We start from the raw sequence: 26,865 nt of genomic DNA, 5'->3' as shown, positions 1-26,865 counted from the left end.
AGTGAAAAAGTTGGCTTAAAGCTCAACATTCAGAAAACTAAGATCATGGCATCCAGTCCCACCACTTCATGGGAAATAGATGAGGAAACAGTGGAAACAGTGTCAGACTTTATTTGTGGGGGCTCCAAAATCACTGCAGATGGTGACTGCAGCCATGAAATTAAAAGACGCTTACTCCTTGGAAGGAAAGTTATGACCAACCTAGATAGCATATTGAAAAGCAGAGACATTACTTTGCCAACAAAGGTCCGTCTAGTCAAGGCTATGGTTTTTCCTGTGGTCATGTATGGATGTGAGAGTTGGACTGTAAAGAAGGCTGAGCACCGAAGAATTGATGCTTTTGAACTGTGGTGTTGGAGAAGACTCTTGAGAGTTCCTTGGACTGCAAGGAGATCCAACCAGTCCATTCTGAGGAGATCAGCCCTGGGATTTCTTTGGAAGGAATGATGCTAAAGCTGAAACTCCAGTACTTTGGCCACCTCATGCAAAGAGTTGACTCATTGGAAAAGACTCTGATGCTGGGAGGGATTGGGGGCAGGAGGAGAAGGGGACGACAGAGGATGAGATGGCTGGATGGCATCACTGACTCGATGGACGTGAGTCTGAGTGAACTCCAGGAGTTGGTGATGGACAGGGAGGCCTGGCGTGCTGCGATTCATAGGGTCGCAAAGAGTTGGACACGACTGAGCGACTGATCTGATCTGATCTGACTATAAGTAAAACAAAATCACCATTTTATTCTTGAAGAAAGCACACCATAATTGTATCCTATGGTTTCAATAATGCTGTAGAAGAGAAAAACAGACTTTCCCACTGACATCACAAAAATTTTAAGTCCCAGGAACTATTTAACGGCTTAGCTAAATACTTTTTATCCACATACCATTAAAAACAACAAGAACTTTGAGTCTCTCTGGGGATATTGCTAAGAATGCCACCTCTAGGCATCTACCAAGCAGAGAATATCAATCCAACATCAAGTTTGAGGTAAATATGAAGCAACTGTCCCAAGGTCAGTGAGTTAGTAAGTGACAGAGCTGGGATCAAGAACCTAGCAAAGTCTGATGAGAGTTCACACCCCTGTCACAGACTGTGTTGCCATCTGAATGAGCAATGCGGAATAGCTGGACTCCAGGGATTTCCAGTAAGCAAACATTTCTTTCATAAATGTTCAATAATTTCCAAGATGCCAGGTATCAGAGATAATTTTCTGGAAAATATTCAGCATAACCATTTCTCTTGTGGACTCTCTAAAATGTGGTCTTCGGCTTCAGAAAGGCATTTAGCACAAGGATAACGCTGCAAATATTATCATGAAACTGTCTGGTTTCAACTCCCAGCCCACTAGCAATAGGACCTTGGACAAGGATGTAACCTGTCTGTGTCTGTTTCCTCTTTTCTATAAAATGATGTTGATAACACTACCTACCTCACAGCATAGTTACAGAGGTTTAAGAAGTCAGTATAAATATTAAGAACAATGCTAAGAACATAAAAATCAACAAAAGTTCTAGCTGTCGTCATTAAATAACGCCAGAGTAAAAACGGCTACAGACTTCAACCCTATCATACCTCCTCATCTGTACCTTCAAATTATTGCCACTCTACATACTAAAGCATAAGGTGAATAAAACCTTAGAGAAGGTGCTGTGATAACTCTGGAAAGATCCCTGGAAGACACCGCTCAGGACATTCATTATACGGCATCCTTTTCAATGAGAATCTGGAGAGGGCTTTCTTTATACTGGCTTTCTCCAGGATCCATGTTCAGAAACTGATGTTTCTGAACAAGGGGTTTTGTTTTACTCATAAATGCTTTAAATCAAGTAACTAATCAAAGCTCACTTTTACAAAAACTGCCAAGAACATTTAGAATGAAACATATCCCCCCCCTTAGTATCTGGAACCTAAAGGCATGTATCGTCCTGTAATTGCTCTTGGTTCATTTCATGGCCATCTCCTTTCTTTTTCCTTAGCCAGACAATCTGCATCAAGTTAAATTGTATTCTTTTGAATAACTAAGGTATGAATCAAAGTGTCTGGATGAACAAGAAAGGAAATAAAAGTAAGACTGGTGATCTCATTAGGATCTTCCTCCAGGACTATAAGAGCAGGGTTGGCATCTGCTGCTGAGCTGCGGGCTTAGGAAGAGCAAAAGCATAAGCTAAAAATCACAAATTTGAAAGTAGCCTGCCACAACTACACCCTCACCCATAGGTAATCTGTCTAACGATCTATCTCATAAAAGAGTTCTCCATGTCCCTATTCTTCACTGTCTCTTCCTCACAAAACATATATAATTCCAAGTTTATAGATTCTTGACTTAATAATCAATAAGTATTTGCTGAGTGCTTCCATGTTTCAGTCATTTCATCTTATATCAGCAAGCAGAACAGACAAAATGCATTCCCCATGGAGCTTAAGTTATACATGAGAAGATAAACCATAACCATGGCAAATAAGTAAATTACAGGGTGTGCCAGAGAGTGATAAGTGATATGAAAAAATCAAGCAAGCTAAATGGGATCTGGGTGAAGGTTTTATGTAAAAAAATAACTTTAAGTAGAAACTGAAAATACTATAATAATTTTGAATGGTTATGTTGGTTAGAATGATACACATCAATTTTGCAAAATAGATTTTTTTGTCCTCAACTCACATTTTAAATGTTTCAAACATTAATTCTGTTGATATTTCTTCAGTAAAGTGAATACTTTTTCATAAAACAAACTAAATCACATCTTATCATTCATATACGCCCTTTATTTCTCAGGCATTTCAGTAAACACTAGGATTCCAGAAACTGTTATATTTCCTTTCTGGTCTTGCACCCACACCTATAACTTTGGGAACTCCAACTACAAAGGGAAGACAGGTTGTCAGTTTCAGGAAGTATCTCATGGACTCTCAAAAAACATAACCATCCTCTCAGCCCCACCATTCTCTCTTGTCTACTGTGCAACAATGCCCGTTGCTGAGCCTACGGATGCGTACCCCAGAGGGCACAGGCTCCTGCTAAAGCCACTGACAGTGGCAGTAAAGCTCATGACAGTCCTGAGATGCTACAGACACTCATCTGAAGTACTCACTGCCCAAAAGTACCCTTTCCTACTGCTAAGTCACTTTAGTCGTGTCTGACTCTGTGCGATCCCATAGACAGCAGCCCACCAGGCTCCCCCGTCCCAGGGATTCTCCAGGCAAGAACACTGGAGTGGGTTGCCATTTCCTTCTCCAATGCAGGAAAGTGAAAAGTGAAAGTGAAGTCGCTCAGTCGTTGTCCGACTCTTAGTGACCCCATGAACTACAGCCTACCAGGCTCCTCCGTCCATGGGATTTTCCAGGCAAGAGTACTGGAGTGGGGTGCCATCGCCTTCTCCTAAAATGACCACAGTTCTAAGTGCCAGCACAGTCCACCACTCCAATGCTACCATGTATTCAGGATCCCTTAGAGATTTCAACCAATGCATTATCTTTCTCGCTCATTGTAAAGAATCCCTCCCTTTCTAGAACTTGGACTTGAGTCCACATGGACTTGGGCCAGAGGACAATCTGGTGGCAGACACTATGTTGCACTTGGATTCAAGCTTTTGCTCTGACACTGGCCCCCTGGGCTGGGACTAAGCTTGTAAGCTTTGATTCTCTCCATAAGGTCTATGACATCCGGAAGAGCTTGCCCCAAAAGGTTCTCCTGACATGCTTCAATCTTAGGGTACATCCTGGGATTTCAGATCTACAGGAGCTGGATGTGGGCTTCTAGCTCTCTGGGAGAAAAAGCAAAGTTATGGGTTAGATGGCCTCAGGTGAGCACTGAAAAGTGTTAAGAGTTGGCCCTGCTATGCACCGTCTACACCAGCATGAAGAGCTGGCATAGCAATGTGCTGAGATAAGGGGGTAAGGATCAAAAACAACAAATAAAAATGAAATATGGGAAGCTACATCAAATTTCTCAAAGAAATGCTTTCAAAATCAAAACTACAATATTTGAGGGTAGGTCATAATAAGAGATTTACAAATTCAATACAAAAATATGGGAACATCCAATATAGGGTAGTCATATCCTATATGTGAAAAGAGTTATCAAAATAGAGTTATATTCTTAGAGTTATAATTTTCCCTGATGGCTCAGACAGTAAAGAATCTGCCTGCAATGCAGAAGTTTGGGTTCAATCCTTGGGTCGGGAAGATCCCCAGAGAAGGGAATGGCAACCCACTCCAGTATTCTCGCCTGGAGAATCCCATGGGTGGAGAAGCTGGTGGGCTGTGTCCATGGGGACAAAGACATAAGAGTGACACACAGTCAGACACAACTGAGCGACTCACCATTCACTCCGAGTTATAAACATAAGATTAAAAACGATCAATCTTCCAGTGAAGAAAATTTTACAAGTCTATTAAAAGCATTTTTTGTCCTTCCTGTGACTATTCTTCTGATAAAGATTAGACCCAAAATATTCCTCCAGGGAAGACAGTATCTCTTATCAGTTCAGTTCAGTTCAGTCGTTCAGTCGTGTCCGACTCTTCACGACCCCATGAATCACAGCACGCCAGGCCTCCCTGTCCATCACCAACTCCCGGAGTTCACTCAGACTCATGTCCATCGAGTCAGTGATGCCATCCAGCCATCTCATCCTCTGTCGTCCCCTTCTCCTCCTGCCCCCAATCCCTCCCAGCATCAGAGTCTTTTCCAATGAGTCAACTCTTCACATGAGGTGGCCAAAGTACTGGAGTTTCAGCTTTAGCATCATTCCCTCCAAAGAAATCCCAGGGCTGATCTCCTTCAGAATGGACTGGTTGGATCTCCCTGCAGTCCAATGGACTCTCAAGAGTCTTCTCCAACACCACAGTTCAAAAGCATCAATTCTTTGGTGCTCAGCTTTCTTCACAGTCCAACTCTCACAGCCATACATGACCACAGGAAAAACCATAGCCTTGACTAGACGAACCTTTGTTGGCAAAGTAATGTCTCTGCTTTTCAATATGCTATCTAGGTTGGTCAAAACTTTCCTTCCAAGGAGTAAGCATCTTTTAATTTCATGGCTGCAGTCACCAACTGTAGTGATTTTGGAGCCCAAAAAAATAAAGTCTGACACTGTTTCCACTGTTTCCCCATCTATTTCCCATAAAGTGATGGGACCGGATGCCATGATCTTCGTTTTCTGAATGTTGAGCTTTAAGCCAACCTTTTCACTCTCCACTTTCACTTTCATCAAGAGGCTTTTGAGTTCCTCTTCACTTTCTGCCATAAGGGTGGTGTCATCTGCATATCTGAGGTTATTGATATTTCTCCCGGCAATCTTGATTCTAGCTTGTGTTTCTTCCAGTCCAGCGTTTCTCATGATGTACTCTGCATATAAGTTAAATAACCAGAGTGATAATATACAGCCTTGATGTACTCCTTTTCCTATTTGGACCAGTCTGTTGTTTCATGTCCAGTTCTAACTGTTGCTTACTAGAAATATAGCAAACATATATTACAGAATTTTCTGCCACCTGACAAATTTGGAAAGTGTTACACAATCATGAACAAATCTTATCTTCTAACCTAACCTCACAATGTATTATCTGTGTAACTTGGGCAAATCAATTAGCCTTTCTTAGCCAACACTTACTTCTCCCTAAGACATGGTAAAACAACTTCTTCCACAAATACTTTCATAGACATTAAGTGAAATGATGAGTTTGAACATACTTTCTACACATGGAAGTGCAATGTAAGCAAACAACCTCATCAAACTCACTCTAGCAGCTGTACTCATTCTGCAGCACATGGGACATTTATCTATCTCACAACAACCCGACGAAGCGAAGAAAACTGACTTGTTCGCCCTAAACAGCATTCCTCCAGATCTTATAACTCTATTTTGTAAAGAAGTTAAAAAAAGACAACTGGTCAAACTCAAAGTTCATTACCTCCACAGAGCAATTTTAGCCAGACTATCTGAAAAAAACAAGAATGAAAACATCATATTATTGCCTGTCGCTGTCATGTTTTAGTCGCTAAGTTGTGTCCGACTCTTTTGTGACCCCATGGACTGCAGCCCGCCAGGCTCCTCTGTCCATGGGATTCCCCGGGCAAGAATACTGGATGGGGCTACCATTTTCTTCTCCAGGGGATCTTCCTGACCCAGTGGTGAACCCTCATCTCCTGCATTTCAGGCGGATTCTTTACCACTGAGCCACCAGGGAAGCCCTTCTATTACTGCCTAGGCTACTCTATATAATGCCTTTTTTTCTGACACCTTGAATCACTGCTTGCCTCGTAGGTAACATTTTCAATTATTCAAGCACTAGTTACGATTGCTGGTGTCGGCATGATCAGTAATTACTGTCTTCATAATCACAGGCATCTGATTCCAGCTGCTCCCATCTTTGATATTACCATGAGCAACAGCCCAGAGGACAGGAGCTGACAGGCAAAGAATTCAGCCGGGGGTCAAGTTAATGCTGGTGGTGTACGAGCTTTCCATGAGCTACCAAAGCCAGAGAGACATGCTGAAAAGTGAGACCACAGATTGAGAAAGAATGAATGTCCTGAGGGTTCTGTACAAAATAAAATATTTTCTGAACATGAGAACGGCTTTTGAATCTAAATCTGAAGAAGCTGGCTAAAGAACTCATACCTTCAACAACCTTGTTCTGGGTAATTATAAAAAGAATTCATCTGTATACTCATTCCCCTGCCAGATATGACTTTTCCCTTCCCCAGATGGCTGGGGTGAGTGTCTGTGCATATGGCAATGAAATAACAGCAGGAGCTCAAAGTCCTTAAAAAGAAGGGAAGGCTTACAAAATGTGTCCTGTGTGAGACACCAAAGGGACTCTGAAACCAAAGAAGACCGGCCAACAAACGAAAAGTCTGGGAGACCTGTGTCCTGGCCCCAGCTCTGTCTCCCTTGGATAAGCCAGTTTGCTTCTCCGTGCTTCTGCTTTCTTATGTGGACAGTAGTGTGATCCAACTCAAATCAGTCTGGAGAGTTCTCTGTGGCCTATGTGAAATTATCCAATGTGAGGCTCAGCAGAAACAGGTAAAGCTGTGCCCCTCAATATCCACCGGGGCTATGTTCCAGGAGCCACTGCAGACACCAAAATCCACAGGTGCTCAAGTCCCTTGGTCAGTCCTCTGTGCATGTAGATCCCATGGACATAGAGGTCCAGACATAGAAGATCATACCACCGCATGGATCCTGTGAGACCACCACCAAGAGACCCAGTGCTTTAGGAGCTCTCCTGCAAGTCCTTCTAACCCCTAGAATATGGAAATCTGCATCTACTATAAATCAAATATATTTTTACTAAAAAAAAAAATAGGAGAATGAGAATGTGTGTGCATGGGTAAGGGATGCACAAGTGTGTTCAAATGTGTGTAAAGGTATGTAGATGTGTGTGTTGGTGGGTGGACAGGAGCACAGACAATCCACAGAGAACTCATTTCTCTGTTCTTCCTGTCATTTCTCTGTTCTTCCTGTCATTTCTCTGTTCTTCCTGTCTCTTTTCCCTCTAAATCGCTGGCACTGAGTGCTCATTTAACTTTTAAGCAAGGCACGTGGACAAGGAAGAGGTGAAACAGGTTGCCTACTTATTTCCCAGGCTAGCTCAGAAGCCAGTCTGCATTAGGAAGTGATTCTCACAGACGGGGGACAGTAGAGGATTAGTGATGGTGGTCGAGACTGAGGGAGGGACATCAGAATCACCTGTGGAAAGGCTTTTTCAATCTATGCGTTTTCCTCTCTCCCCACCTCCTTGAGATTCTCATATGACCCTAAAAGGATAGTCTTAACATATCCACACATACATACACACACACACACTCATCACAGCTATAAGTTATGGCCACTTTTTTGCTAGGGGAATAAAAGATGAAGCATTTCACTACTAATGTCCTTTCCTGCTCTGACACTGTGGGACTTTGCTCCTGTCATTGGTATACTTTCTAATTAAGGAAACACTCAAAATGACGGGAGAACAACAAGCTATGTGGCTTCACCACATAGCTATGTAGAAAACTTAGTGGCAAGTAGATGAGAACTAAAATAAGGAAAAATATCCTCTGGTAGAGCTAGTCAGGAGTGGGGTTTTCATGAAGGAAATAAGCATGGCACTAAACCTTGGTGCACAGATCTTAGAATGAGAGGGAGGTACAACCACGTTGAGCCAGGGGTCAGGCACACATGTTCAGGATCAAACATATGCAGGAGGGCACGAATGAGAAAGACAGCAAGAGGGGACAGGGACAGTGCTGGGAGTAGTGCCAGGGTGTGATGACCGGGATAAGCAGGGTCAGCTGACCTTGGGCTGCAAATGGCACTGTGCCAGAACTTAAGAGCAGCAACTGTGGAGCCATCACTGGCTCTAAAACAAGTGCATGCTAAGTGGCTTCAGTTGTGTCCAACTCTTTGAGACCTTGTGGACTAGCCCACCAGCCTCCTCTGTCCATGGAGAGTCTCCAGGAAAGAATACTGGAATGGGCTGCCATGCCTTCCTCCCGACCCAGGGATCTTCCCGACCCAGGGATCAAACCTGTATCTCTTCTGTCTCAGGCATTGGCAGGCAGGTTCTTTACCACTAGCACCACCTGGGAAGCCCCTAAAGCAAGAGACTACTACAATGAAAGACGTGTCTGAGAAAGCACCTTCAGATCTTGGTGCCCAGGAAGGTCACAGTAGAAGGTTCCAACCTGCGATTCATGAACAGACTTTGAGAATGCGACAGCCCCTGCTGTTCTGTGCCACTCTTTTTCTGAAGCTGCAAGCATGCATGCATTTTGTACAGGAAAGAGGAATTTATAAAATTCCCAAAAAGGTATATGATAACCAGTTTCCCCATCCGACCCCCATCCCACTCAACACAGGAAAACTGAGAATTCAGTAGAACAAAGTGTTTGCCTATTTTTCTTGTGGGTGGGGGAGGTGCAGGTGGGAAAAGTGAAGGGTAAAACACAGAAAACAGTGGCTGGTAGGCACCATCCCAGGTGATCCCTGTGCAGCAGGGAACCCAGAAGGGAAAACTGAGAAGGCGCTTTTCCAGGCTCACTTTCAGGGAGGTGCTAATCAAGGTGCTTTCATGGATTATGTGAAGGCAGCTACAACAGTAGTCTTATCCTGAGTTGTTTTACAATTACCCGCTCATATCAAACTTCTTTTGCATTATAAAACCAGTTTCTCAGAGCTAAAATTTCACGAAAAATGTGTCTTAAGTCCTTCAGGAAACATTTAAGGAATGAGATCAAGTACAGTTAATTCTTAGTGGAAATACACACAGACTTCCAAAAAAAGCAAGAATCATATTTCTTAAGTCAAACATCAAAATCCACATTTGACCACTTCCACTTATTCAGTAGGGACGTTTCTCAAAATATTAAAAAAACTAGAGTCAATTCAGGTTGAAAGAAGAAAGACATACCTTTTTCACTATATTTTCTACCAAAAGCAGTGTTGACTTTTCAGGTACTTCAGTTAAATTTAGTTTGCTATTGGAACATATGAATCATAAAAGCTGCACCTTTAAAATAAAAGAGTTATCAGAAAATTTTATTTTTTGAAATTTCAATCTGGTAAGCAAACCTGTGAAAATTTGTTTGCAAAAGTACAAAAGAAAAAGCAACACCTGAGAAAGTCTAATGAGCTACCAGTGACACTCTGAAGTAAATCCTGAGGTGTTAATTATCTCAGATTTCCAGGAGGCTTCTGGCCCTGAAATATGCTGCTTTTGGTTGTGCATTTCATGTTTCTATTTTTGACTATGCATTCCAGATCTTCTACTAAGCCTTCCATTCTCTGAATTCCTACAGTTTGTGCCTGTGTTAGGGATGCGTACGTTAGGCCTAGATGACAGTTACACATGTACTGTGGTTGCATCTTTCCTCTCCGCTGTTCTGTGAGTGCGTTCCGGACACAGACCACCTCTCACCCAACTTTCATGAGAGTACCTAACAAAGTCTGCTGAATGAATAAGTAGACACCGTCTCAAGAGTAGGTATGAGCCTTGCTGCAAACTCTGGTGTGGGAGAAAATTAAGAGCTTAACCCTCTGTTTCCCACAACTCAATTTCCGTTCTACCCACTGGGAAGTGCTGCTTTCTTGGGGCTGCTCAGAGTTACGGTGTGGTTCCAGGATTTACACGGTGGCATAGTGACCTGGGCTGCCAGGTGCCTCTGGTCTCCAAATCCACCTCAGTACCTTAGCTGGACTGTCATTAAATCCAAATATCATTTTCAGTCCTTGACTTACTGGATATTGGTAGCATTCAAAGCAGATAAATGCTTTCTCCTTTTGAATCTTGCTACTTCCTTGGCTTCTATGATTCCATCCTCTCCTGGTTTTCCCTCTTCCTCTCTAGTTACACATTTTTCTTGCTCCACCCTCTCTACCTAATCATTACGTGCTGCAGTTCTATGAGGTTCAGAGTTCAATGGTCTACTTTACCTCTAGGCAATTCCAACCCCAATTAAAAACTGTATCAGAGTTTTCTATGATAACCAAACATACAATAACCTCCTATTTGACATCTTCAGTTGAATACATTAAGACAGCTCAAATTTAATAATGCCAAAAGCACACGTAATTTCCTTCACCCATCCCACCCACCCCCTACCTCTTTTAGAACCCCTTTCTTGATGAGTTTTACCAACATACACCCAACTGCACCACCATCCAGCTGTATGGATTAGTTTCACCACCATGCAAATGATGCCTCCAACCACACAGCTCTATGGAATAGCACCACCTCCAGAGACCCAGGACTCAGCAGGGTTCTCATTCTCAATATCCAATCCAGCACCAAGACCTGAAAAGTCTACCTTTCCACAGCCCTTAAATGGCCTTCTCTCTTCCTAGCCACCTCCTTTCACCAAGCTACTACAATCCTCTCTGACCTGAACCAGAGCAACAGACGGTAACACCTTCCTATAGCGATACGTGCTCTCCTCCAATCAGAAGCCACTGTTAGCTTTCCAGGTGCTATCACTCCTTGACTAAAACCCCTCCTCAGTGGCTTCCACCGTTTTTAGACTAAAGACCCAGGTGCGGTGGGTCCTGCACTCCCCACCCTCGAGCAGCATCTCCCTGCTCCCTCCCCCTGGCTCCCAGCATCCCACTGCACTCCACTGTCACTGCTTTCCCCCTTAACACTGCCCTGGGCCTCTGCACATGAATTTTTCTCCTTTATCTGAAGCATTCTCCACCCTCTGGCTTTCACTTCACTATCTCGTCACATCCTTCAGACTTCCAACCCCACCTTCTCAGGGAAAGCCTCCTCACCACCACTTCAGAGCAGGTCAAAAGCCTTTTTACACTTTTCCCAACACCACGAGCCTCAGCATTTATTTCTATTGTGATTTTACCCTTATTTGTGAAATCGTCTGAGGAATGCCCCTCAATTCCACCAGAGTGTCAGCTCCAAGACGATGAAGCTATGATCTCTTTTCCTCACCACTGAATCAGCAGAACTTGGCACAGAGCCTGACATCGAACAGATGCCCCATAACTATGTGCCGAATGAGCATTCTTGACGGAACAGAATAATATTAATGAGAAAACTGGCGAAGCTTTCATAAGCAAAAACACCAGTGGCAGCATATTTAATAAGTGACAACAACACAGGATCTTTTATACTTTTCATCCTGAAATGAGAGTACTAGGGTCATACAAGCACAACCAGGTGTGGCCCATGAATCACAGCTTTAGACCCCGAATACTGGAAAACAGAGGTGATAGTCAAAACACAATTGCTGACATTCTCATTACCCCCACACCCAGGGAGAGGTGATAACAGGAAGAAAGACTGCTCTCTCCAATAACAGGGGAGCAACCTTAGCTCCCAGGCCCTCCTGCCTCTGCTTAAGAATAATCATAGAAGTAGATTTACTGAGCGAAAATAAATTTACTGAGTGCTTACTTCCTTGCTGAACAAGGATAACATATATACATTATTGCATCTGATCCACATAATAATACCGCAGAGTAGGGATAACTGTCTCCAGAGCAGAAATGAGGATACTCAGGTTCAAAGAGATAAATAACTTTCCCAAGACCAAACAACTGGTAAAAGAATGAACCAGGTTTCCACGTACGAGCTGTCCGCCTCTAAAGCCATCCCGTGGATGCACCACCTCACCGCTGCTGATACACAAAATACAAAAGGCAGCTACAAGCAGCCAGAGCCCCCCTTGCTGTGGATGAGGGAAGTGGCTGGTGGACACTGTAGTCTAAAGACAGTTTTAATATCACCAGTCATCACAAAGGGCCAGAACAGCTGAAATCAGTAAGAGCACGGAGAAGGTGGGGTGTACATGAGAAGGCTGGATCCCAGAAGAAAAAGTCTCCACTGTGGACCCCAGTCCCACCCAGTACCCTCCAGCAGGGAACAACAATGAACACAGAACAGAGAAACAGAGCCAAGGACTGTTCCTGATGCTGGAGGGCCTCAGCCAGACACGTGTTGTTTTGTTTCCACTATGGAATTAATCCTGTAATTTCTCTTCACCACACTAGTGGCCAGAGAAATCCCTGATTACATTTTTTTTAAAAGTGCATATAAAGCAAGTCTGGAAGAGTTGTTTTGAGAATACTCAACGTAAGGAACTATAATAGAGATAAATTACTGGATTCCTTTAAATAGCCAATTCCCAGAAGCTTTAAAGATTTTTTTTGTTGTTGTTGTTGTTGTTTTTATTAAATCACATATTACTCGACAGAGAGGCTTAGGAATCAGACAATTAGAGGTTGAAGAGAAATCAGTACCTCCTGAAAGCCTGCTTACTTACAAAATCTCAGAAAGGGATATGGTTCACACTGGGAAGAATTAGAAGGCAGGTGGGGAAATGCTTTTTGAGACTAATTTAGCCACACGTCTCAGAGAGTCGCAGGAGGTTTTTAGAAAGAAGAATGAGATAAAGAAAGCCAAGTTTCCAAAGATACCGATCTGACAGAGTCCACAGGAAGGGATGGAAGAAAAAAGAAAGCAGCGCCGAGACCAGTATGAAGCTATAGTGCTGAGGACCTGAATCAGAAAAGTGGCCCGAAGAACAGAGGGGAGAGAAGGGCACAGGAGCCGGCGGGAGGGAGAAACTGAGAGGCTTGGGGACTGCATACGGAGATGACAGCCTAGTTAGCCACAGATAAGATCAGACACACTTGAATAGGGTAATGATTGAATTTTACATAAACATCCACCTCCTCTAACCCACACTTTCTGAGCACTGGTGATACCAAGTCAGAGAAGCCGGAGATTCAAATGTCCAGAAAGCTACATTTATTGATAGAGATTAGAGGTTACCTAGGGTGGAGGGAGAGTGGAAATAACTCTGAAGGGGCACAAGGCAGCTTTGGGCATTGATAGAAATGTTCTAGAAGTGGGCTGAGGTGACAGCTGCACAATTCTATACACATTGACTCAACTATTGAACTGTACACTTAGAATCTGTAAATTAACCCTCCATAAATCTGGTCTTTAAAGTGATGAGAGCTGTGGAAAGGGGACAGTAATACAGGGTAAGGAGAACTGAGAATGAAGAGGGGGGTGAGGATAGTTTACATTTTCAGTAGGTGATCGCAGTGGGCCTCAGTGAGAAGGTGACATTTGAGCCAAGACCTGAAGGAGGTAAGGGAGGGTGTCTGGGGACAAGCAGGAAGAGGAGCAGTCCAGGCACAGGAAACCTGGGACGATGTATGCAGGTTCTAAAGCAGAAAAGGAGGCCAGTGAGACCAGGGCAGGAGTGGGCAGGAAACAGTAGAAGATGAAGAGAGGGGACAGGAGGGGAAAGATGGTGTGGATTGTGTTGCTTCCTGGGATGAAATCTATTGGAGGTTTGAGCAAAAGAGGAAGGTGATCTAACTCTGGTTTTAGAAGGATCACCCTGGCTGTGATATTGGAAACAGTCTATAAGAGGCAAGGGTTTCCCAGGTGGCACTAGTGATAAAGACCTAGCCTGCCAATGCAGCAGACACAGGTATGGGGGTTTGATCCCTGGGTGGGAAAGATGTCTGGAGGAGGAGCCTGGCGGGCTACAGTCCATGGGGTCGCAAAGAGTTGGACACGATTGAGCAACTAACACTACTACAAGAGGCAAAGGAGACCCCCTAAGAATCTGTTACAGTAGTTTAAGCATCAGCTGGTGCTGACTGGGGCAATGGTGGGAGCAGGAATATGGTGAGAAACAGTCAGATTTTGGGTACATTTTGAAGGTAAAACCAACAGAATCTCCTGACTGCCTAGATGTGAGCTGTTCAAGAAAGAAGGTTGACTCCACAAGGCTCTGCGCCTGAGTAAAGATGGGGAAGCTCTGGAGGAGGCAGGTTTGGAGGAAAAAAACCAAAAAAGCATGTACTGGGAAGTTTGCTACTAAAATGTATTATATATGCCAAAGGCAAAACACATAATTTTTGTAACTTTCTCTTAAAGGTCAATTTCATTACAGGGTTTCCTTCCAACATATTCATCAGTTGGGGTATTCTAGAGAATGAATTGGCCACACAAAATTTAGAAATGTCTATTTAAAATCCTGATTCTTGGCCTTCTTTTTATCCTTAGGACTGTTGAACAGCTTATTTTCTTATAACTCCTTAATTATACTTCTAATCACATCAGACTTACCGTGCCTGGAAAGGTCCTGCTGTTGGTCCAAGTGAACCAACAAAAAGGAGCAGTGACACCAATGAGAGTCACTCATCCCTCAGTGATTCTTAATAGAGCTGTTGAGCTGAGAAAAGGCCCTATCAATGAATTTTGAGATATATTAATGAGCTTTAACTCCTATAAAAATATCAACTTTAGAGCAAAATCCATGAAGCATCACAAAGAAGTGCTGAAAATCAAGGTCAGTCTCTCCTGTAGTTATTTCTCCTTACAAGAAAGCTTCCCTAGTGGCCCAGATGATAAAGACTCTTCCTGTAATGCAGGAGACCAGGGTCCGATCCACGGGTCGGGAAGATCCCCTGGAGAAGGGAATGGCAACCCACTCCAGTATTCTTGCCTGGAGAATCCCATAGACAGAGGAGCCTGACAGGCTCCAGTCTATGGGGTCACAAAAGTCAGACACAACTTAGCAACTAAACCACCAAACCACCAGAAGAAAGCCACCATAAGGAGATGAAGGTAGAAAACATTAAAGTCCTCGCTGCGGATTTAAATAACACCTACTTTCATTTCACGATGTAAAACACAAATTTTTCTTTCTTGCACCTCTAAATTTCTATGTGTGTATTTGGTTCCCTCGATTTATTCTACACATTTGGCCACTGGACTTCTCCGTGTGATTATTATCATTAATAAATGAGTTAGAAATACACAGTAGACTCAGCAGCTGTGCCCAAGGCCATTACTTCCTCTAATTTGGCACAGATGGCCAAAAAGATGCTTTTGGCAGAACAGCCAAGTGCTAACCACCTAATGAAGCTGCAGCCTTAAAAACCAATTGATGGTAAATACAATTGTACAGTTAACTTCGCCCTTATCTCTGTCTCTCCTGTCCTTGACACAAAAGGCAGAAGAAAGCGTATACCCTAAATCCAATTTGGTAAAGCTCTAAACATGCCATTTCACCTCATTTTCCAGGGAGGAAAAGGTAACTCAACAAAACAATTCCAGTTCTAAAATGGTCATTCTTTAGGTCAAAAGACTATTTCTTCAACTCAAAAATAATCTTGCAAAAAGGATTAAGCTGGTTTGTACCTAACTCAATAACAGAGAAACCATCACAACAGTCATAGCAATGATTAGAATGATCGCAGACAAATAAATATAAGTATGATATCTGCCCTTCCTTCATATACTCATATGCCTTAAAATGACTTCTCTTATATTTATAAATAGGCAACATTCTCACCATTCATAACTCTTATCTCTTTTCTCTAATCAAAATCATGTATAATTTCATAAATGTCTCATAACAAGGCTTCCTTTTCTCCTTATATATATGCTGGTGCTTAACAGTTGCATGTCTCCTCAAAATGCCTAATATTCAAGTATTTTGATGCTTTAAGATGATGATAATTAAGACAGTCATGAAATTTCCCTTAGACATAAAAAATCCACACATACAGTCACACTGTTTCAGCCAGTTTCTAAGAACAGAATATTAAATTTTAAAGCCTATATTAAAAAAAAAAACCCTGCAAAACACCTTCTAAACTGTCCCTAAAACAAAGAGCAAACAACAATTCAAAATTATGGTTTCTCTGCTCCCAAAATCCCGATGTAAAGATCTACACTATTCTGCCACAGTTCACTACTGTTAATCAATGACTCATAGGATTTCATCCCCTGTGGAAACTGTATTCTCCATTTGGCTTATATAATGTCATGTAATCACTATCAATGCTCTAAATCTAAAAAGGTATAAAATAAAAAGCACCTCATTTCATCTTGTACAGAAATGTCCAGTGTGATCCCTCAAAAGGGAAGAGTGTTACATGTCCAACTCTTCGTGACCCCAAGGATTGAAGCCCCCCAGGCTCCTCTGCCCATGGGATTCTCCAGACAAGAATACAGTGGGTTTCCATTCCCTTTTTCAGGGGATCTTCCCAACCCAGGGGTCAAACCCAGGTCTCAAAAACCTGTCTGCGATGCAGCAGACCTGGGTTTGATCCCTGGATTGGGAAGACCCCCTGGAGAAGGGAATGGCAACCCACTCTAGTATTTGTGCCTGGAGAAGCCCATGGACAGAGGAGCCTGGTGGGCTACAGTCCATGCAGTCACGAAGGGTAGGACAGGACTAAGCGACTAAGCACACACAAAGCAATGTCCATTTTTAAATCAATCAAACTACTTCATTGTTTGGTAATATTACAATGAGGATATTTACAAAGATGCTCTCTGTAGTAATTCACCTGATTTAGTTGTACACAAATCTGAGTTTAAAATCCTAAATTCTGTTTCAGCAGTGGAGATGTTAATCACACATAACAACTCTCATCCAGGGCACTTGTTTAGTAAAGCATTGCCTGCAATGTTTAAATGCCGATTGTGTATCCAGAGAGCATTGTGACTCAGGGCTTATTTGCTGTGCTATTTTTTGTTAAATGTGAATGAAAAGAAAACCGAGGCTCAGATCCAGGGGGCCCGGTGGGTCCTTGGGAGCCAGGAACAGGAGCAGAGTGTGACCAGGTCCCTGTGCTTTTGACCCGCAGCTCCGGGATTAGGCCCACCATGAGAATCACTCGGGAAAGGTGTCCTAATACACTGAGCCTAAGCAACCAACATAGCTTCCAACACAAAAAAATATAGAGATTCTAGGAATCTGTATTTTTAAAACAACTTCAGGTCCTTCTGAGGATCAGCCTCATTGCAACATTTGGGCTGGACTTACTTGCAGAACAGTGATCAAGTATGATTTTCTAAAGCAAGGTTCCAGAACAGCCAAACAAGCCAATAATACAGCTCTTTTTTTTTTTTTTTTTTATAAACAGAGCTTTTAAAAAACATATCCAATTTTGTTCTCATGATTCTATTATCCCAGTTTATAAAGAAGGATACTCAGGCACAGAGCTCCCCTGGCAGAGCTGGAAACAAGAACACTCTGACTCCGAGGGCCTCTGCCCTCCTGATCCACCTCACTGTGCCTCACCTCATTGTACGGAAATACGATCAGTGAAGGATTTTCGTTCTGCCCTGGGACCCAAGCAACCACAGGTAAAAGCAGCCTCAAGAAGAGGCCTTATCAATACTGGCACTGCCCTCAGAAAGCCTGGGAGCTGGCCTGGGAGGGAAATATGGCTGATTCTTGTGAGACTCTCTTTCCTGGCTAAGATACTGATATGTGCTTCGCCACCATCTAGAAAAACCCTCTCCTGAAGGCCAACCATGAGGTTCCAGATGAGAAGAGAACTAAAAAAGTTCTTGAGTCAGTGATATCTGGGCTTCTTAAATATCTTGGTCCTCATCGGTTATTGTCCAACCCACTTAATGGGCTCATTTAATGCTGAGATACAAGAGGTCCTCTTTCATCCTTGCCTCTGTCTCTTCATCAATCAACACATAAATACACAAAAGGAACAGTATACCAATAGCTGCAGATTGAGGCACTGCAAGTTTGCACATGAGCAAAGAATGACAGCAACAAAATTCTGAAGCAATCACAGAATATTGATATTTTCCAAAACGGGGTCAACATAGAGGAAGTAGAAGAACTCTAAGAATACAGTGCCTGAAAAGAAGAACACAGTAAGCAAGGCACATATTGAGGAGATCTGGGAATTTCATGCCCCATTAGGTCCAAGGGCAAAGCATGTCCTCATTTACAAAGGCAATACACACCACTGATGCTACTATGTAGCCGAACCATGTACTGACTCCTCTTGTCCCAATGCCATGCTTACCAGACATTCAGCCACAAAGAGAGAAGGTGCTGGTCAAAGAGTTCCACCCACATCTACAAACCCCTTGGCAGTTACATGCATTAAATATATCAATATTCCATTTTAAAGCAATTAATAATATGCAATGACTATAATTTACAGACTTCTGGAGAGCAATATTGATAGAACAACATGAAACAGAAATCAGAAGTTGACAACTCTGTTTAATATGACAAGTTAAGAAAATTTTAACCATAAAACCCTATGGATGACACATTCACAAATTATAGAGTTTCAGTAAAAAGTCAAGTTAAATGCTGTGTAGAAAGGCCTAAGGACTGTGCATGAGTTTCTCAAATGATATTTGATCAATTGGGAAGCCCTATCTCTAGATGCTATGAAATACCTTCAGGAAATGATAAACAGCTTTGACCTAAAGCTAAAGATGATAAGCTGTGCCCAAATTAAATCAGACTGTAGTTAATTAATGTTTCCATAGAAGGAAAAACCAAAACTTTCATTCCATAATTCTTTAGGCTCTGTATTCTTTAAAAAAAGAGAAAAATCAGCCATATCAGCTCAAAGATATCAGTCTGAGAAAGACTAGTGAATCTTTGCTGTTGAGGGGTTACTGGATTACATCTACACTACTGCCTATCACAAAAACAGCATCTTTTTTTTTTTTTTTTAAGTCTCTTTCAGGGAATGTCAGACAGAACAGATGAGGATGCAAGTCAATGAGAGACTCTATCAAAATAAATCTCTTGCATTTGGATATCTACCTCAATTATGAACATGAATCTCTAAAATAATAACCACAGCTGTCACTTGGGAAGTGGCTGAGAATATGCTCATATTTAAAGCCTCTTTTTCCTTAGCAGTATGATTTTAGAACTTTGTTAGTATCTGAATTGGATGCAAACACAAGATCTGGTACTGATATCATCTTGGCTACCATATTTTTCATCCTGGAATTCACACCTCACTGTAATTAATACCTACTACATACTGAATCTTTTTAAAAATTTTACTATATTCTCTTCTGGCTTCTTAGAGAGTAAAGAAATAGGTAAAGGATATTCTGTCTTTGACAAACGATCACAAATTCAGCATGAACAAATTCCCTAAGCCCTTATTTTAGGTATCTAAATTGATGCTACTTACTCTTAAACATATATTTGAATTATTAAATTGCAACACATTTAAAGAAACACCAAAATAAATACATACACATATACATGCATATATGTATGAGTTTCTTAAATGTGCATGTTTTTCAAATGACACATGTAGCACAAGAAACAGTCTTTTCTGTAAATGAAATGCTCTATAATTCACTGTATGATAAAAATAGAACTTAGCTTGGTATTTTGTTGTTCAGTCGTTAAGTCATAACTGACTCTTTGCGACCCCATGGACTGCAGCACACCAGGCTTCCCTGCCACTGACTATCTCCCAAAGTTTGCTCCAATTCATGTCCACTGAATCCATGGGGTGTATAGTTTCCCTAAATTACTGCTCATGCTACCGTTCTATAAATATTTTTTGTTATTAATACTACAAAAGTCACCAGTATGGTAGGCTGCCAGTAGTCCCCACTGCTTCCTGAGTTACCTCAGGCCTGTGAGCTGGGGGATAACCTCGAAAGAATTCAGGACACACTAACCTCATCTGTGCTTCTAGGTTGTCAGAGAATCTAATGATATCCAAAAAAAGAGGAAGATCACTCTGCCATTTGTGAAGATGAGGACTTGCTTGGCAGCGGCAAGGGAGAGGGGACAAAAAATGGTACAGAGGAAAAAGGAAAAAAAAAGATTTAACTTTTAGAAAGTATTCTCTTCAGGAAGACTTTAATCCTATCTGACTTGAAAGTGAATTTGAGGAGTTTTTTTCTTTGAGCCTGGGGAGCTCTTGACCTTTTCATAAAATTTACATAATTCAGCATGAAGGGAAACCCCAGGTTGAATAGAAAGATGTTGGCAGCAAGAACTTGACCTCACAGAAATGGTAAGAGGTCTGTACCCACCAGATACTAGGTGCTGCTTTTACTAATCCACAGAGGACACAAGAGGCAGCTTTGTGCTTCCACAGAGGGGGTCCCCTGAAGAGATCCTAAAATAAAGTCCCAGCGAGTTGCCTCTGTGGGGAAAACTGACCCTCCCTCTTTTTCCCTGTGGCTCCAGGAACAGCGGAAAAGAGAGGGAAGGCTTGCCAAAGCCTCTGACAGACATAACCCCAACACCTAAGCAGTCCACTGCTCACTCAAACTCCAATACACAAAAAGAGGCTGCTCCTCTATTAAGGCTGATGGACCAGATTAAGACATTTTATATACTGTGAAAGTCGCTCAGCAGTGTCTAACTCTTTGCGACCCCATGGACTATAGTCCATGGAATTCTCCAGGCCAGAATACTGGAGTGGGTAGCCTATTTCTTCTCCAGTGGATCTTCCCAACTCAGGAATCGAACCAAGGTCTCCTGCATTGCAGACAGATTCTTTACCAACTGAGCTATCAGGGAAGCCTTTTATATACTAACAGAATATAAAATTTAAGTGAATTCTACCCTCATGTTAAGGAAAGAAAAGGTAGGCAGCGAAGGGGAGGCAAAGGGAAGGAATTAATGAGTACTGAGATTTTATTATGCACCAGGCATTGTGCTAGATGTTTACTACACATATCTTAGTCTCAGAATAGTCCTGTCATCAGCGTAATAGAGTTCCCATTTTACAGATGAGTAAAATGAGATTGAGGGGAGATAGATATGTAGCTCGATCCCAGAGCCAGTACCAAGATCACAGAGCCAAGAAGTGTCAGGTTGACCATTTGAATCCAGGCTCCAAGGCTGTGTCACGCTACTTTGTACAGACAATGCACAAGAACTGGAAGAACTAAAATTTATAAATAATAAGATTTCTAAATAATGATTTAAAATGAGGCACCAGAACTCACGTCATAAAAACAATTGCAAAATGCCTCCTCCACTGCTCTTGGCATCTGTCCCATTAGCAGTGACTGTGTTCCCACTGAAGCAATCATCCGGGATGGGACTACTTACTTGAACAATATCCTGTAAGCCAGACAGGCTGTGCTGGGGAGTAGAGGGATTATAGGAAAGTCCTGCTTCTAAGTAACTGGAACTAGCTCATCTGGCATAGAAAGCAGAATATATTATACCTCAAATAAACATGTAGGAGTAAGTCAAGAGTCGATGAAAACTGCCAAAGATTTTCCTTCTTCATTTAAAAATCATCTTATCAGTCAGTAATTCCAACCCTGCAAAACGTCGTTAGGCGAATTCACAGCTTTCCGCGCTTTCACCATATGCAGAACTAATCCGACTCCAAATCAGGTTTGCAAAACTGTTATTTTTTTATACATAGTTCTTTTTAAAATCTTACCGAGATTTACAGCACCATATGTCTAAATCAAGTTAAGCTAAATGCATTAATGCATCACAATGTGCATATGAAACAAGACAAAAGAAAGACAAAGAGAGCTGAGTGCTTCTACCTCCTAGGTAAAGATCTTGGCAAGTAGGGTATGAGCACGAAGGACCCCATCAGAAGGACAGAACCAGGAAATACATGAACAAAATTAATTTCAACTATTAGTTCCCAATAAGAGGGTGTTCTGGGATAAATTCTCAAGTTCTACTCTCCAAACTGGAAGAAATTCTCAGATAACACAAATCAGATATAGAAGGAGGGAAGGGGGTGTAATGCACTGCCTGACACAAAGACAAAACCAGGTCTGTCTCCACTGTCACCAAAAGCTCCATTTAATAAGAGGGAAGGGGATTCTCCTGGTGCCAAGGCAGGGGATGTGGGCTTGGTCCCTGGTCCTGGAAGATATCACATGCCACGGTGCAGCTAAGCCGGTGTGTGCCACAACTACTGAGTCAGCACTCTACTGAAGCCTGAAAGAAGGGCTCCTAACATCACCTGTTCATAATATTTTCCACTACTTGCCAAATATATCTGTGAAGAGCAAATCATCACATTGGCTTATATTGTACTTGACTGGAATTAAAATCCCTCCAACTTCAAAGTGAACTCCTGACAAGCCAAATGTCCTCAGCGCTAGACTCGAGCTGGCTATGTCATGTTTTCTATTTGATTTCATCCTGTTACTTTGTGCCCATCATTCTAACAGGAGTTCTCCCACCCAGTCATTCCAGATCTAGTACTTGAATTCGAATCTAACTTTCCCTTGTCACATTTTTTTCATACTTCCAGTCAAGTAACAAAAAGTTGAGCCAAGCAGGATCAAGAACAGAGTACATTTATCTGTCACTAAAGGCTTCTCTCTGAGTGTGTGTATAGATTTCCAAACAGCTAACACACCATACATTTCCCCTCAATTTTCTCCTCACTTATCCCACAGATATGAAATGAGACTTCATAAAATATGTACCTAACATTAAAATCTCTATTTGCAAGAGTCTCTCTAACCTTTAAGCCTATGATGTTTATACTGATATTTACACTAATAAATGCTCTTTCCTCATCTAATTTTCACAATCTCTTTCCCATTTTTAAAAATTCAAATATTTGTCCATTCTAATTGCATTCATATAAAATATCTATAACTTTGCTGACAAAGGTCCATCTAGTCAAAGCTATGTTTTTTCCAGTAGTCATGTATGGATGTGAGAATTGGACCATAAAGAAGGCTGAGCATCAAAGAATTGATGCTTTTGAACTGTGGTGTTGGAGAAGACTCTTGAAGAGTCCCGTGGACTGCAAGAAGATCAACCCAGTCAATCCTAAAGGAAATCAGCCCTGAAGATTCATTGGAAGGACTGATGCTGAAGATGAAGCTCCAATACTTTGGCCATCCGATGCAAAGAGATGACTCATTAGAAAAGACCCTGATGCTGGGAAAGATTGAAGGCAGGCAGGGAAGGGGATGACAGAGGATGAGATGGTTGGATGGCATCACTGACTCAATGGACATGAGTTTGAGCAACCTCTGGGAGATGGTGAAGGACAGGAAAGCCTGGCGTGCTGCAGTCCATGAGGTTACAAAGAGCTGGACATGACTGAGTGACTGAACAACAAAATATTTATAAATGCTCCTTTCCATAGAAAAGTGATAATATGAGAGGAAATTATGTGCCAGATGTTGGATGTTAAGAATGCAGACATACCATTGTAGTTAACCAGTATTTGCCATGTACCAGACCCTGTATAGAGATCATAATACTTGGTTCATCCTTTGCCTTAGGTTCACTCTTTTTGAACAATCAGTACTACACTCTCTGGATGCTCTCTATGTCTACAACTACCCTCTTGGTCTTATTCACCAACTCGATTTCCCCTACACCCTCTCTATATCCCCAGTTCTTCTTGCTGCATTCCATTTGGAGACAATATCTCTGCCTACATCTTGCATCATCCCTTCAGCTACAATGATGAGCTCATCAACATCAAACATCATGTACATTATCCTCTCAATGCACAATTCCAAATGACTGTCTGGCAGAACCTTCCATCTTTCGACAGCTAAAGGGATCTTCATTTACTATAATCAGACCCACAAAGCCATCAAGGTCTGGCACTAATTCTCCTTCTACGCAGGACTTACCTGACCTCCAGAATCAGAAGTTTTAAGATTTTTCTCATATCTGTGTTTCTGTGGAATTCTGTATCTCTGTCATAGCATTTAACACACAACTGCCTCAGAACCACCATTATGTGCATATCTATAACACCCATTAGGAAACTGGCAGAGAAGTGTGGGTGTCAAGTGAGGAGTGTTGTTGAGGTTTAGGGTTTTCTTTAATTGGTCCAATTTAACTTCAAATAATCTTGTTCAATGGTCAAACAGAAATAACATGCTCATTTTATAGGGATGTTATGAAGACAACATGGAAAGCAGTTTGCATGTAGAAGGGGCTGGAAAAGTAAAAGCTTCCAGGAACAATATGCTTGTTTGCTTTGAATCTTTATCTCCCAGCCAGGACTTTGTTTTATTAGTACTGACTAACATCTGCCTGACTCTTTACTCCATGTGCAACACACTTTCAAGAATTGAAAACTGAAATTCACTTATTTATCACTAAAGCCTCCTTCAAGAGAGTAATTTTAGAATGACAGAACTATCAGAAGCTACTGTCCAAATGCTGGCTTTTTCTTTTTTAATGAGACCTTATTTGGATCCACAAAAGAAATGACAAAAATAAAATACCACTCCTTTCTGACTACCAGGTCTGCCTTGATGAAGTCTACGGACATCTCTGTAATTTTAGTAGACATATGAGAAAGTGGCGGCCTCTCAAAAATATTGGCTTCATTATAAGATTAGTTAAGGAGTAAACAGCATTATCTCTGCCAGGGTCCTAAAATCAAATGTCTCTTTGAGTTTCCATTTACATTTGTTCCTTTGGAATCTTGCAATATTTTGTGGTAGGTTTTAGCTAACTAGTAACGTAAATCCTTCGGAGAAAGCAATGGCACCCCACTCCAGTACTCTTGCCTGGAAAATCACACGGACAGAGGAGCCTGGTGGGCTGCAGTCCATGGGGTCGCTAGAGTCAGACACGACTGAGCGACTTCACTTTGACTTTTCACTTTCATGCATTGGAGAAGGAAATGGCAACCCACTCCAGTGTTCTTGCTTGGAGAATCCCAGGGACGGGGGAGCCTGGTGGGCTGCCATCTATGGGGTCGCACAGAGTCGGACACGACTGAAGTGACTTAGCAGCAGCAACGTAAATCCTTAAAAGGAACTTTTCACTGAAAGGTTCAGGATGCTCTTTTTTTCTGTTCAACTTTTCATTCTACTCTTCCTACAACAACAAGTAACCAACCGACTTGTTCTGTATGCAGAATACATTAAATTAGGAGCATGAAACATTTTAAACTATAAATGATTTTGTTTCACCAGATTCAAAAATTCTTCCTCTGGAGCACTTCATGCTCTTTCACTTTCTCTGAGGTATAAGAAAGAGACCAAGGAATCCTCAGAAACAAACTTGGACCTGTTTATTGGATGTTGAGCAATTTTGCTAGAGATTTGAGTATCAAAATCAAGAAACTCTTAATCACTCTCATAATAATGGATGTATTTGTTTACATTAGTATTCTATTATAGAAAAACAGTTTTAAATTGAATGAGACTTCAGTAGTTATGGACAGCAAACCAGTAGGCTCCAGACCACTTGTGGCCCAGATATATTTTTAAAGCGGTCCTTACAGTTTTTTAAATTAAGTGTTAGTCACTCAGTCGTGTCTGACTTTTTGCAACCAGGCTCCTCTGTCCCTGAAGTTCTCCAGGCAAGAATACTGGAGTGAGTTGCCATTTCCTTATCCAGGGAATCTTCCCAACCCAGGAATCCAACCCAGGTCTCCTGCATTGCAGGCAGATTCTTTACTGTCTAAGCTACCAGGGAAGCCCTTTTAAATTAAAGATACTTCAAAAAAAAAAAAAAGCTGGAAGTTACTTTTTTTCTTGAAAAAACAAGAACGTTTTAGAGCCAGGGTGGCAACCAGCAACAGGCCAGTAAGAGCTGCCCCATTTAGAGGGGCATATAGGTTCCAGAGGTCACAGTCCACACCCCCCTCACCCACGTGCCCCCTACTTGGCCTTACCTTACCTGTTAGACACCTGCACACACTGGACAAGCAGAGCACAGGATTTTCTTAAAGGCAAAGAGCCTGGATCCAAAAAGGGCTTTCCCATTCACTAGCTCTGTGACCTTCAGCAAGCTCTGAGTCTAGGTCCCTCAGCTTTAAATCGAAGATAATTCCGTGACCCTACAAGGTTGTCATGGGGATTAAAATAGAAATGCACAAAAATACTCTGTAATCTGGAATTGTAAAATGTTTGTCATCATTATTCATTTCTCACTCCCTGTCAGTTGCACAAATCCCCTCTACCCACCTCAGTTATTACTGCTTTCCTTCTTTCTCTTATTACACTGTATGACACAGCTTAAAATCTAAATAAAAAGAATCTGATGCATTTCCTGGCCTCATTTAATTGGAGAGAGAAAAGATGAACAAATATCAAAGGAAAACAAAATGAACTGTTGAATGCCAGTGGTTATTTCTGTTTGTAATGAAGGCATGAAATTAGTGCAGAGTTTAACTACTGTACTGCTGATCTCTCCGAGTGCTGTGTTATAAGTTCACATTAGGCTCCTGAGACCTCAAGGTAAAACTCACAGCCCAGTTATTAGGGGTTCCTGTGAGACAAACCTCTTCCCTGGGCCTCACACAGTGCTCCAGGAAAGGATCCAGTCCATTACGAAAAAACCCAAAAGTATCTTCAAAGCTTTTCTGGGCTTCTTTCCTCTCTACATGTTAATATAAGCTCTAAAACCTTAGAATCTGGTGTATTAAGCCAGGGCACACATTTTATATCTATATCTATACATAGAGATGTATGTCAGAAGCCAATAAGAGGAGATATATGTATACACATAGCTAATGCAGTTTGCTGTGTAGCAGAAACACAACACTGCGAAGCAACTATACTCCAACAAAAAAGGCTACTGCTAATCACCAAAATAAAAATAATAAGAGACTTGAAAGAAAACAGAATCTTCTCAGAAAAAGGGCAGAGGAGCAG

General features: G+C 41.9%; 1 protein-coding gene across 19 annotated transcripts in view; it reads right to left on the bottom strand.

Annotated features, from left to right (window-relative positions):
* The window catches only part of KLHL32 (kelch like family member 32), a 227,521-nt gene that overhangs the window by 191,370 nt on the left and 9,286 nt on the right, over positions 1-26,865 (bottom strand). For 8 of the 19 annotated variants that reach the window (XM_044924318.2, XM_044924319.2, XM_044924308.2 and 5 more), the window contains exons 1-2: positions 10,632-10,789; positions 9,400-9,498 (exon numbers count right to left, since the gene is read on the bottom strand). The exons of 2 other annotated variants lie outside the window; for them this stretch is intronic. The gene's annotated coding sequence lies outside the window, so the exon portion shown is untranslated. Of the gene's footprint in view, positions 1-9,399; positions 9,499-10,226; positions 10,560-10,590; positions 10,990-25,888; positions 26,049-26,865 lie in introns of those variants that run through there. 9 more of the 19 variants (XM_044924325.2, XM_044924326.2, XM_044924311.2 and 6 more) reach the window with 8 other exon arrangements.

This window comes from Bubalus bubalis, chromosome 10, assembly GCF_019923935.1.
Source record: "Bubalus bubalis isolate 160015118507 breed Murrah chromosome 10, NDDB_SH_1, whole genome shotgun sequence".
NCBI lineage: Eukaryota > Metazoa > Chordata > Mammalia > Artiodactyla > Bovidae > Bubalus > Bubalus bubalis.
Note: the sequence above shows the minus strand (reverse complement) of the source record. Positions and strands in the feature narration are given on the sequence as shown.